Here is a 12,751-nt window from a genome sequence, read left to right on the forward strand (position 1 = left end):
AGGGACACATTGGTGTCTCACAGTGGATTCAAACCCAGGTCTCTCACACCAAAGGTATGTGTCTTATCCACTGTGCCATTACCAATATGTTGTTGTTTTTTTTATGTTATACTGTCTTTATTTTTATGTTCAATCTGTGAAAAGGCGTTCAATTAGGAGGTCAAATTAGCTCATAATTAATGTACAGTTCTAAGGTCTGAAGAGAATGAAATGATACAGGAGACAAGCCAGTCAGTTGAGTTTGTGGTAAAACCCTTTTACAGTGCTTGAGTGTTGATTGTCTTAACATATGATTAATCATACTCAGAAAGTAAAACTGAAATGGCATTTATTACCAGATGATTAGTTAAAACAATTCAAAATGTACCTGCAGACTATTATTCCAGTAATGTATTTGGTCCCTAAATTTTTTTTTTAACGTGTAAAAATCTTGACTGTCTTGTTCTCATGAACCCAATCTTATGTCTCGTCTTTTGCATTTATGATAGTCAAAAAAAAACAAAAGACAAGGGGAAAATCAGTCAGTGTTCTAGACAGAATGGCATTTGTAGCTTTTAATAATAATTTATATAGTGAAAATTGAGCCCTAACATCACATTCACATCTGTGCAACCCACAAATAAACTACTACAAGAGGACAACATTATTTACAACAAGAACACATATCTCTATATAAATCTAATCACTTGATTCTGCTCTCAAAAGGCACCAGATTTATGAATTTAAATTTTAAATGAACAAAATTTTATTAAGGGGGATATACTCCCTGGAACCCCCTAGAGGAACCAATATGCACCCACCACAGTCTCACAAAATCCTGTGGGGACACTGGAAATGTAGAGGAAACTGTTAGGATTGGCTGTTTCAATGTTTGTGTATATCAGTTAATCTTACTATTTGTGTGTGGACCATGTATGGCGCCAAATACATTTCTCCAGTAAAGCATAACGATTCGCTTTAAGCGAAAGTGTGAGTGCAGCATTTTGATTACCATTCTGACTAAGTTCTGATTTTGAGCCTCGGATCATACCGTGCCACGCGCAGTGACACTCATAGACATCATGGTGACACTGCTTCCTTCAAGCGTTGTGAGCGCGCCGCTGACGTCATCGCGGGAGTGTTCCATTCGGGAGAAATTAACGGACATCAGCACAATTCTCTCTCAGCGCTCATGTAAGTTGTAACCGCAAAACGTGCACGTTTTTACCTTCAATACATATACAGCTTTGACGCAAAGCCGTCGCCGATAAGTTGTTGTTCGGGATGTGGGTCTGGACACAGTCGGCCAGTTTGTTGGCTGAGCTGTTAGCGAGCTAGTCGGTTTTAGCCTGTGTTGCTGATGACGTTAGCAGCCTAGCCGCGTGATCAGGTGCAGCAGGTCAGACATCACCGAAACCGAACCGCTCCCAATCACACACCCGATATTCTGAATGTGAACTTTATGTATAGTAAAAGTATAATATAAAATACAATAAATAGTAGATATTTTTGCATTATAGCAGACATTAGTATAAACATAACAATTTGTGTTTGGAAATTCAGCACTGTACAAACACTTTCAGTGTATTATTCAAAAATCTAGAAGACTGAAAAGAAATCTATGCATCTTAGAAGAATTACTCAGCGAGTTTTTGCTCACGAATACTAGATTTTGCTAATAAAATGAAGTAAACAAATTCAAAACCATTGTCGATTTTGTTTTCGTAAGATGGAAGAATATCGTTCACATGGATAAATATATAATTTAAAGGCTTTAATGAAATAAAAACAATAATTAACAATTAATGCAATCTTTAAATAAAGTCAAAATTTCTACAGAAGGTATTAACCAAAGAGGTGTCAACCCTGGAATATTTGAAAATAATCAACCAGGTAATCATCCACTTGATAGTATATAATTATTTGTAACTCTATTAAACCAATATTGTTACCAGTTGTTATATTGAAATTTATGATTGATTATTGTGGAAATAGTGGATTTTCCACATAAGGGCTGCTTGATCATTTAAAACAAAATAATGAGATGGTAAAGTTGGGATCATTTAAAAGATACTTTTTAAATAGCCACCCACTCGCGTGTAAATGTCGTGCTTGTATGCTGCTGATGCAAGGTCCGACCACAGTCTATGGGTGCCACCCAAACAAGCTCACTGGCGTGATCCGATGCTGATGCTGTCGGCTGTTTGTGTATGACTTTGACAGGCGTTTGATGGGTTGTGTCGTCGTCCCTTCTGTTCGAGCGATTTGAGCGCAATGTTTCCGATGTGCTATCAGTCTTTGCTGACGATCGTGTGCGGCGGAGCGTTGTATCGACCATCTAATAGTATTAGCCTGGGTTGGGCGTAAACGGCTCATTCACCAGCTAGCCGGGCAGCTAACTCAGCTAGCGAACGGACAGTCCTGGAAAATTATCGGATTAATTCAACCTTCAGCCACATCCGTTTGTCTCATGAAGTGAAATGGGTCTGTATTCGTGTTTTAACCCTCCGTATTACATGTCATCGTAATGTCTTTCAGTGACAGCTCGAGTTGTAATTGTACGTCGAGAGAGTTAGCTTCATTCACATAGCCAGTCTTGCGTTTGCCGGTTTTGACATGAAATGTTAATGTTGTTTTTGTTTTATGAGCATGTTTAACATCAGATAGACCGCATGTAGCTTAAACCAACCCATCGAGGTAATTGTAAAACCGTAACGTAGTTAACAAACATGTATAATATGTAGACTTGCATTTGCGTGTTTTGTATATGCCTTCTGTGGGAAATTCTTAAACATGGTTGTTTGGCTATAAAACGTTCCATTAGTTAAAATAGAAATGTAATAATTCTTGATAGAGTTTTTTAATTATTTTAAACGCTAGTATTGATATACATTATATTATGTACTGTTTTTGGACAAGTATTTCCTCCACATTTGTTTTGAGTAAAGGTCTGACATGACTTGTTTAATAAATTATATGCTTTTTTATGTATACTCTTTTCAGCATGATAATCCTACATTTATGAGGGCCAAGCTGACTGAAGTATCAAGGGGACAGCTTACCCAGCCTTGAGGGCTAATGTCTATTTGCAGTTCTGGATTTCTAGTTAGTTATATCCATCACAGTATCATATTTCTGTGTTGAGAAGAAGACTGAACAGGATGACTGGAACTGAAGGTATGGATAATTGTTTATGTCATTCATCACATACTTTTTATTCAGGAAGGACTTTGCAACGAATGTTTTGCAAATTAAAAGAGTTCATCCAAAAATGAAAATTAGCCTATACATTAGTGTTGGGCGATATGGTCATTTTTCAGATCGTCATATCGTCAGCCTGTGAGATCAACGATACACGATATTATCATGGATGGGTGGAGCTAGAGAGAGACTCTTTGTCCTTGTCAAATCATAACTATTGAGTGTTTTAAACCGCGCAGGTGCGCAAGAGAGGCCTGTGGAATCACCAATAATCCAAAAAATATACTTTCAAACATACTGATAAACTAACGTTAAATATAAAAATACTGTATTTAAAACAGCTAGTTCATACATAGTCGGACGCAACTGTCATATCGCGCATTCGTATCTGCGCACGGAAGTTATCAGTCTAAATGTTCTGCAAAATCAGTCAACGGTGAAAATCAATAGTAGATTTCATTTAGAGTCCAGCAGTTTAACCATACTATTGGGCATAAACGAACACGTTAAATATAAAGTATTTAAAACAGGTAAGTTCATATATTTGGACTAAGTTGAGTTGAACTGATACATCAGTCATACAGCACTCCGGACCGCGCGCCTCATGACGAGCTCGACGCACCGCCACAGAAACAAGAATGAGGTGCATTCTGACATAACTGTGGCATTAAACTCAGTTAGTGAGGGCTCGTTTAAAATATTACACATATAAAGGCCGTTCAGATTACTTGTTAAAGTTCAATGAAATACCTTTTATCTGCAGACCATGTACGTCTGTTTGTGGATGGAGACTTTGTAACGGCCGAAACTGTATTTTGCATGCATCATATTATAGTGCGGAGTGCATGAAAATAATAACTAGGCGGCAGATTGAATTTATTATCCATAGTGGTTCTCACGTACTCCTCTAAGTCATCACCACATAGTGCGTGTTATAAGTTAAGTGATCAGTCTTTAAGAGAAGGACTATGTGAGAACCACTATGGATGATAAATTCGCTCTGCCGCCTTGTTAATTATTTTGTCTTTACTTTATTTGTGACGCCAAGAAAGAGTTAATCTCTCATGTTTGAGAAGAGCGCGTTGCAGTGTAGCAGCCATTAAATGTGTGGGACACCAACTCCTCGTTTTCTATCTCTTTCATTTCATGGATTTATGAGTTATCCGAGTCAAAGCGGACAATTTCAGTGACTACATGCTCTAATCCTCCTGCGCTCGCGCGCGCTGTGTGTGTATGTGTGTGTGTGTGTGTGTGTGAAATGCGGTGCTGAAGTGAAATAACTGGGCAGTTTGATAGCCGAATTATAATAAGCAGCCTAATAAAAATAAAAATAATAGCTATTATTATTATAATCTAATACATTAATAGGAAAATGAGCATCAGTCCAAAATATGTTAAATAAAACTGCCCATCCATAAAAAAAGTGACCTCCTGTAGTGAATCAATGCATTTTTGAAAAAAAAAAAAATCCATATTCAAAACGTAATAATCGCTTGAATCTAGCTTGCACCAACAGTTGACATGTAGCAACTCTGGGAGGAGGACATATGGGGTTGGTGTTGTGCATGCGCTGGTGAGCGCTATGTCCTAATTGTTAGAACTCTCCTGACCGCATCCTGTTGTGCACGTTCTCAGCAGCTCTTCTTCTTGCTTTAGGGCGGGGTGTGACAATACACTTAGCTCAAGAGATGGGACAGAACGCAGATACTTGGTTAACTAGAAAGAGACAATATTTTAATACTATTTTAATGAAATTTTCAATGACAAAATATTTGTCTTTTAATTACAAAGTAGAATAATGCAGTTGTATTTTGAAATATTTTAACTAATCTAGGGCTGTAACTAGGGCTGGGTATCGATTCAGATGTTCCAGATCGATTCGATTTCGATTCACAAGCTCTCAAATCGATACGATTTTGATTCTCGATTCGATTTCGATTTTCGATTCGATTTTCTATTAAGACCGACAGATTAAAAGTTAAGACCGACAGATTTCGGCCCGAGCCCGACAAGTACATTTTGATTGACAGCTTTTTAAAAGCCCGAACCCATTTACAGCCCGACATTATTCAAATGTATACGCACGCAGCTCTTTTGCCTTTTGTCAGCAATGAGTCATTTTACATGGTTTAACATAATTTATACATGACTAACGTAATAGGCCACTTGGAAGTTTGAACAAAGAAATAAAATAAGTCCTCTGTAACATCGTAACATCTCAGCACTCTATAAATAGCCCTAGGTATAGGCTCATTTAACATATAAATAGGCCAACGCACCAATAAATACAAGTCTTTCTTAAAAAATTTAATTAAGATAAATTATAAATTAAGATGGGTATTTGGCAATAACGAAATGAATTAAGATAAAGGCTCTGCCGGATTTGCTTCGCCATAGCAGCTGACATAATAAAATGATAATGCCAACATTAGCTTATATAGCCTACTCTGTCTACATTATGCATTTAAGACTCAAATATTATTTAGTTATTATTTGAAAAACATTTACTCACCAAGATTAGGTAAGGCCTACCTGTTTTTGTGTAGGAAAATGATTGAATCCACTGTAGATGGCTTCAGCGCGCTCCTGCGCTCACTGATGGTGCGTCATATTCACTCATTCTCATTATAAACAAGGTCAAAACTTTTCCAAACCTCAGACTTTGCTTTAGTTGCTGGTGCTACTAAAAAACATAATCGTCAGAGGAAAGCCTACAGCATACATTTTCGCATCTTTCTCGCGCTAATCGAAACACATTACATGACCGCTCATTTACCGCACAAGCCCAAGCCCGAGCCCGGCCCGATTGGTTAAGAGGCATTTTAAAAAACGATTAATCGAAGAATCGATTTTTTACCCAGACCTAGCTGTAACTAGTGATTATTTTGGTTATCAAGTAATCTACTGATTATATACTGATATTTTTAACAAACAAGTCTAAGTAAAACCAGGCTTTAGTATGACTTAGTGTTGTCAAAAGACCTGGTACTTCTGTACCAAGTCGGTACTAAAAAAATGAAAATGTCACGTTACCAGGTTTCTCTAAGTACCGGTGGAACCAAGTACCCGGTCAACCCGGTTCTTGACGCATACAGCGCTTTGATTTCCGCGAAGCAGAAAAGGCGGACGGAATCTCAAAATCCAGTCATGAAAATTAAACTTAAATTTTAATATGGACAGTCACGGAATTTGTCAAAGTTAGCATAAATTAATCAAATCAACATATGGACCAGGACCAGTATCTGTAAATGTTAAGCCGCAAAAGTTGGTTAAAATATGAATCCTGCTTGTTCTCTGTGGGAATGAATGAATGGCAGAGACGTGCGGGTTTGTTTACTACATAGACTGAAGCACGTGACGCTTGCAGTAATTTCAGCATCTGCCGTCTCAGTGAGGACATTAATACATAAACAACATCACCAGAACTGTTCTGAGTCACTTCACAAGCATTTTACCATTTCATTTGAGTAAATCCAGTGTCAATTTAAAGGTATTCACGGTAACCCGTCAAAATAAAAGTTCATTTTTACATAAAGGCATTGTGCTAGAAATATTACTATTATTTAGTAGAATGTATGTGATACTGCTACTACTGTTGAAAAAATTTATAAAACTTTATTTTTTTTTAAAAAAAAATCACACAATATTTCTTCCATGTTTTAATTTTAATAGCAAATCCCCTTTATTTACCGAAAAATAAAATTTTAAATTTCATTAATTAAGACAAATTAAATTTGGGTGAAACTTGTTAACTGTTTTTCATAATTATATAACTTGTAGAAAAACAATTGTTAAGTATAAAGAATAGCATTGGTTTTATTCTTAGTGATAAAAAGGTTTTTTTTTTATTAGCATATTTTTGTGTTTTGCTTTCGTACCAAAATTGGTACAGAGAACTGTGGATTTTCACTGGTATCGGTACTGAATACTGAAATTTTGGTTCCGTGACAACACTAATATGACTATTTATATATAAACTAATGATGAGGCAATAATTCTTAGCTCAAATAAAAAATAAGCTGACCCATTTCATTAAGAGAAATTAGTGATTTTGAAGGTGAAGAGGTGTAACAATTAATTTGTTTTCAAGATCGACTGATCACAAATCCTGCAGATGTGCTGCATCCATCATGAAATATGACTTTTAACTAGACCTGCACCAATCGATCAGCCAGGGATCAGAATCGGCTGATTTTCCTCATGATCTGCCTAGATGGGTGACCGGCTGATAAGTCTCACTACTTTCTGATTTCGAGGCCAAACCGTTTTGTGCGTTTAGTGCTTCTAATGCACATTATTTTAGTAATTCCTGCAGGTTTTGCGCTTACTCCAAAGGCACGCTCATCACCACTGATCTATATTAGTGGAGCTCACAATCCGCGCTCAGTCTCAAACCACTTGTGAGCCAAAAACTTTGTGTCTTGTGTCTGTTATGTTAACCATAGAACAAAAGACAAAGAAAACCACTTTCTGCTCTTGACTGAATACGTTTTTATAACTTTAAGGGTGTGCATTAATTTGTATTTAATTTTTACAGTGAATACTTCAGAAATTTTATTTGATAAAAATTTACATTTGATTAATTTCTGTAGTATTTCTTACCTGAATAAAAACTTACTTACGGTAACCTGAAAACTTAGTTTCATAGCTCTTTATTTTACATTGCATTTCTTTTGTGCTGTTGTTTGCTATTTTTCTTATTTGTTCTTATTTTATTACTAACTTGTGTTTTTTTTTCTGAAAATAAAAATTTGCAAAGAAGAAAGTGTATATTTTTATTTGTATATGCTGTAAATTATAGCTCATAGAAAAAAAATCGGAATCAACAAAAATCAGTATCGGCAGATCAGAATAACAAAAACTCGGAATCAGTCAAGAAAAATGCGACCCTAATTTTTATGGGGTCGCAAATGTATCACTGATTATTTTTGTACCTACTTATGTGTTATGCTATGATTTAATATGAGCATTTATTAAAACAGAAATGTGTATTTTAAGAATACGTGTTATAACGTGCTCCAAGCATTCAACACATCAAGTTGGCTTGCCAATTTAAACATTCAAAAGAGTTTAAAGCATTCAAACACAAGATGCGGGAAAGCTGAACTGAGTAGCTGGTTACTTGCGCGCTGTGATCCGTGCGCACGAGAGAGAGCCGCATCTCAAGAACAGCAACACTGAACCGAGCTCTCCTTCAGGACGTTCGCGTCCTCCTGCTCCTGAAAGAACAAATATAAATCGCAGTTTAAACAAACAGAAAAAAAAGAGCGAAAAGCGAAAGAGCTCAATTCAGCACTGCGGTGTTCTGGTGTTCAGGGCGCACGCAGAGGCGCGTCTCAAAGTCTTCTTGCTTTTGTACCGACAACAGATACATACAAAATATGTCAAAATACCGGTCTTGAAAAGTGTTTTCGAAAAAGTCTGTGGTTATGTCTTAAGTGAAAGTAAAGAGTTGAGAAAGAAATCGGATGTGTATCATTATAATGGATGCATTGTCTCTTAAGGGGACCGCGCCTAATTTACTAGCTCTGCTGTCAGTGTCTTTAATGTATGAAAATGAAAGTAAATCACTCACTGCTCTTGACTGAATTACTTTGTAGATTTAACAAGAATTTATCCACAGTCAAGCCTAAAAATAAGATATAATTGATTATATTGTTTTACTAGTGGGTGCAGGACACTAGTTTATTTATGCAGTAAGTGAGTATAGCAAAATACAGTGATCTGTGAAATATTATACCCAAAAATTCTTAATACTGTTAATACTACCATTGAAATTGATAAAAAAAAAAAAAAAAAAAAAATTAAATTAGGGACCTGACCATGTTTTGCTTTCTTTAATTGCTAATGCAACCTTTTCACACCACAGACTGAACAAAATTAAGCATTGCTTGCTTGGTAACTGTTCAACAAAGAATTGATATTTGTGGAAATATTGTCATACTAACAGTTGTCTGAAGTTTTGGTTGATTCCATTACATATCTTTCTATCAAAGTTATCTGACATTATCAAGAGGAATTTGTTCTGACACAGTTTAACTCTGAGTTCTTGTCATATTTTATTACCAATTTCTAAACTATAGCAAATAAACTGTGATAATGTGAGATGTTGAAGTTGTCTGAATACATTTTGGTTTGACTGTGTATTTTATTTTACAGTGAAGACTACTCAGTGCTATTTTAAATTAACAAAAACAAACTTAAAAAACATAACCATTGTGTAAATAGCACAAATAAATAAATAGAACGAGCATACAGTAAATATTAAACCATTTCAGACTTGGCCCACTGTACAACCTGCACCAGGGCCCCTCCAAGACAGAGCAATGCACTGTGTGTACTGTAAGAAATAAAACAAGAAGGAATGTGGTTTAAAAGATGGCAAGTAAAATAAAAAGCACATCTGTATGCAATACAGTTTCATTATTGTTCATTATTATCCAGAGCGACTTACTATAAATAATTTGTGCGACCAAATCAAATTTGTTTTGCGCCAGTAACTGAAAAAGTTAGTAGTGCAAGTTCCACCAGTGGAAAAGGTTAGTGTAGTTCCCTGTTAACTAGGTGCATGTCTTGCAGTCTGGATTGATGACTTGTTTCTTGTTTTCTGTTTGACCGTGGATGGTTGATCTTGGTTTGATTGGGATTTATGTTCGAGAGATGATTTTTGGCATTGATTTGCAAAGGTTAAGAAGAATCATTTGTATTAGGGCTGCTTGATTATGGCAGAAATCATAATCACAATTTGTATTTTGGTCAATACTGTAATCACGATTATTTAACACGATTATGAGGAGGCCATATGACCAAACCTTCATATGAGTGATTTATTTAAAGATAGTGATACATATCAAATATGTATTTCCTGTAAATAAGGTTGCTATGACATGTATTGTAGAGACCATCGGAATGCAAACAAAAAACTAAAAGTCCTCAAAATTATTGAAAATAATTAAACTCTAAGTAATGAAACAGCAAAGGACAAATACAATAGATTTAAAAGATACAAATGAAACAAACTATAAAATCCAAGATTTTAACTCTTTAATTGCCAACTTAATCAATTACGTCACTGATTTGGGAAAAAAAAATATCAATATAAAATGTAATTGTGGCTGGATATTTTTTATACTTTTTATCACAGTCTTGGGCATGTCAAAGATTAGTAACAACATTGGCTTTGATGCATTGTTATACAAACAATAATGCACACTGTAATTTGCTGTTATACTCCATATAGCTCCATATACAAGCCAGAAACTAAGCTTTTTTTGCACAGGCCTATCTAAAGGGTTAATGGTCCCACCTAGTGATCAACCATAAAAATTACTTATTTTACCTCTTCCCAACAGGGAAAACCACCAACAATCAAGAATGCATGATTATATGGTGTCATGGCTTTGCAATCAAAAAAATTTGGTTATAATGGAAGTCAATGGGGCAAAAACAGCCACGAACAACAAATGAGTGAGAAAAAATGTAAATCTGCACAATGCTGCACAAAAACAAACAATGCATCAAAGCCAATGTTGTTACTAATCTTTGACATGCCCAAGACTGTGATAAAAGGTAAAAAAATATCCAGTCCACAATCACTTTTTATATTGAAAATGTCATTTTGTGTGTTTTTTCCCAAATCATTGACATCATTTATGAACTTGGTAATTAAATGGTTAAAATCTTGATTTTTTTTTAAAAACATTTGGTAGTTTTGATCAGGACTGAGGTTGATTAATAGATTTATGCAAAAAAATTTGAATTTGTTTTTTTTTTATCTGATACATTTTTACCACATCCACAAACATAACGAAAGGGTAGTGAATTTGCCCACAGTGTAATGTTGAGTTTTTGAAAAATTTCAAAGCATTTTCCCAAAATATGTCAAAATAAGATTTGTCACCAAATACCAGTTCATTTGCTCAAACACAGAAAGTTGTGGGCAAAATAAGACTCAACTTTACCCCCTAGTGGACGAAAACGTCCCCAACAACGCACAAGGGTTAAGAGAATGCACTGATACAGCAGGCCTATGTTCAGGTGGCTATGTCTGCTGTAGGATACTTACCAAGACGGGCATTTTGACATAATTTTTGTCTGAATTTGTCCATTTAAACACAATACTTCAGAGAGAGCTTAATATTTGTGCGCGTTCTGAGGCGCAGGTTTGCGTGCTTCGGATGAGTGCACGCACAAATCTTCTCACTGTGTGCACAAGCTCGCATCCTTTGGCTCTTAAATGAAAGTGACGTGACATACAGCCAAGTATGGTGACCCATACTCAGAATTCGTGCTCTGCATTTAATCCATCCAAACTGCACACGCACAGCAGTGAACACACACATTGTGAACAAGGGCACCTAAGTCATGGTATTGCAGGCCAGAGACTCGAAACCACAACTTTAAGGTTAGGAGTCAAACTCTCTAACCACTAGGCCACGACTTCCCCATCCTGTTAAATGTTTAAATTGACAAAGCTTAAATGCGTTTAGTTTAAATGCATATTAACGTGTGTTATTCAGATCTCATAGTGAGTAGAGCCCGACCGATATGGATTTTTGGGGGCCGATGCCGATATTAACTCGAAAAGAGCCGATTTATAAGCCGATATTTTGATTTTAAAAATAATCTGGATATCAGAATCAGATCAGAATCAGAAAGAGCTTTATTGCCAAGTATGCTTGCGCATACAAGGAATTTGTTTTAGTGACATAAGCTTCCAGTAAACAGAGACAACAACACACAGACAAAAAAAAAAAAAAAAAAAATTTACAAATTGGCAAATAAGTAAGTGTATAAACAATTGTGCTATAAATGATAATGGAATAGGATTGAGTGAGATGGAGGAATGTTCTAGGATGGAGGGGTAACAAATAAATATAAGGATATTGCACATTTTTGCATAAGTTTAAGTGGGAAACATTTAACTGTTCATGAGGTAGATTGCCTGGGGGAAGAAACTATTCTTGTGCCTTGCTGTTCTTGTATTTGCGGCTCTGAGGCGCCGGCCAGATGGCAAAAGTTCAAAGATGGGGTGACTTGGATGTGAGGGATCCAGAGTGATTTTCTGAGTCCTTTTCCTCACTCTGGATGTGTACAGTTCTTGGAGGGTGGGCAGGGGAGCACCAATAATCCTTTCAGCAGTCCGAACAGTTCTCTGTAGTCTTCTGATATCTGATTTTGTAGCTGAACCAAACCAGACAGTAATTGAAGTACACAGGACTGACTCAATGACGGCTGAGTAGAACTGTTTCAGCAGCTCCTGTGGCAGGTTAAACTTCCTCAGCTGTCGAAGGAAGTACAACCTTTGTTGGGCTTTTTTCACAATGGAGCCAATGTGATTGTCCCACTTCAGGTCCTGAGAGATGGTGGTTCCCAGGAATCTGAATGACTCCACTGCAGTCACAGTGCTGTTCATGATGGTGAGTGGGGAAAGTGCAGGGGGGTTTCTCCTAAAGTCCACAGTCATCTCCACTGTTTTGAGCGTGTTCAGCTCCAGGTTGTTAAGACTGCACCAGACAGCCAGCTGCTCAACCTCCTGTCTGTAAGCAGACTCGTCATTGTCCTGGATGAG

General features: G+C 36.5%; 2 protein-coding genes across 9 annotated transcripts in view; both read left to right on the forward strand.

Moving 5' to 3' along the window:
- Positions 1-12,751, forward strand: part of LOC132119423 (uncharacterized) — a 233,911-nt gene that overhangs the window by 25,457 nt on the left and 195,703 nt on the right. The gene's annotated exons all lie outside the window — the stretch shown is intronic.
- The window catches only part of LOC132119406 (transmembrane and coiled-coil domains protein 1-like), a 28,451-nt gene continuing 16,765 nt past the window's right edge, over positions 1,066-12,751 (forward strand). For 3 of the 6 annotated variants that reach the window (XM_059529322.1, XM_059529326.1, XM_059529327.1), the window contains exons 1-2: positions 2,094-2,463; positions 2,983-3,156. The gene's annotated coding sequence lies outside the window, so the exon portion shown is untranslated. Of the gene's footprint in view, positions 1,174-1,237; positions 1,379-2,089; positions 2,464-2,982; positions 3,157-12,751 lie in introns of those variants that run through there. The other 3 variants (XM_059529323.1, XM_059529324.1, XM_059529325.1) reach the window with 3 other exon arrangements.

The sequence above is a fragment of the Carassius carassius genome, chromosome 38 (assembly GCF_963082965.1).
Source record: "Carassius carassius chromosome 38, fCarCar2.1, whole genome shotgun sequence".
NCBI classification, from domain to species: domain Eukaryota; kingdom Metazoa; phylum Chordata; class Actinopteri; order Cypriniformes; family Cyprinidae; genus Carassius; species Carassius carassius.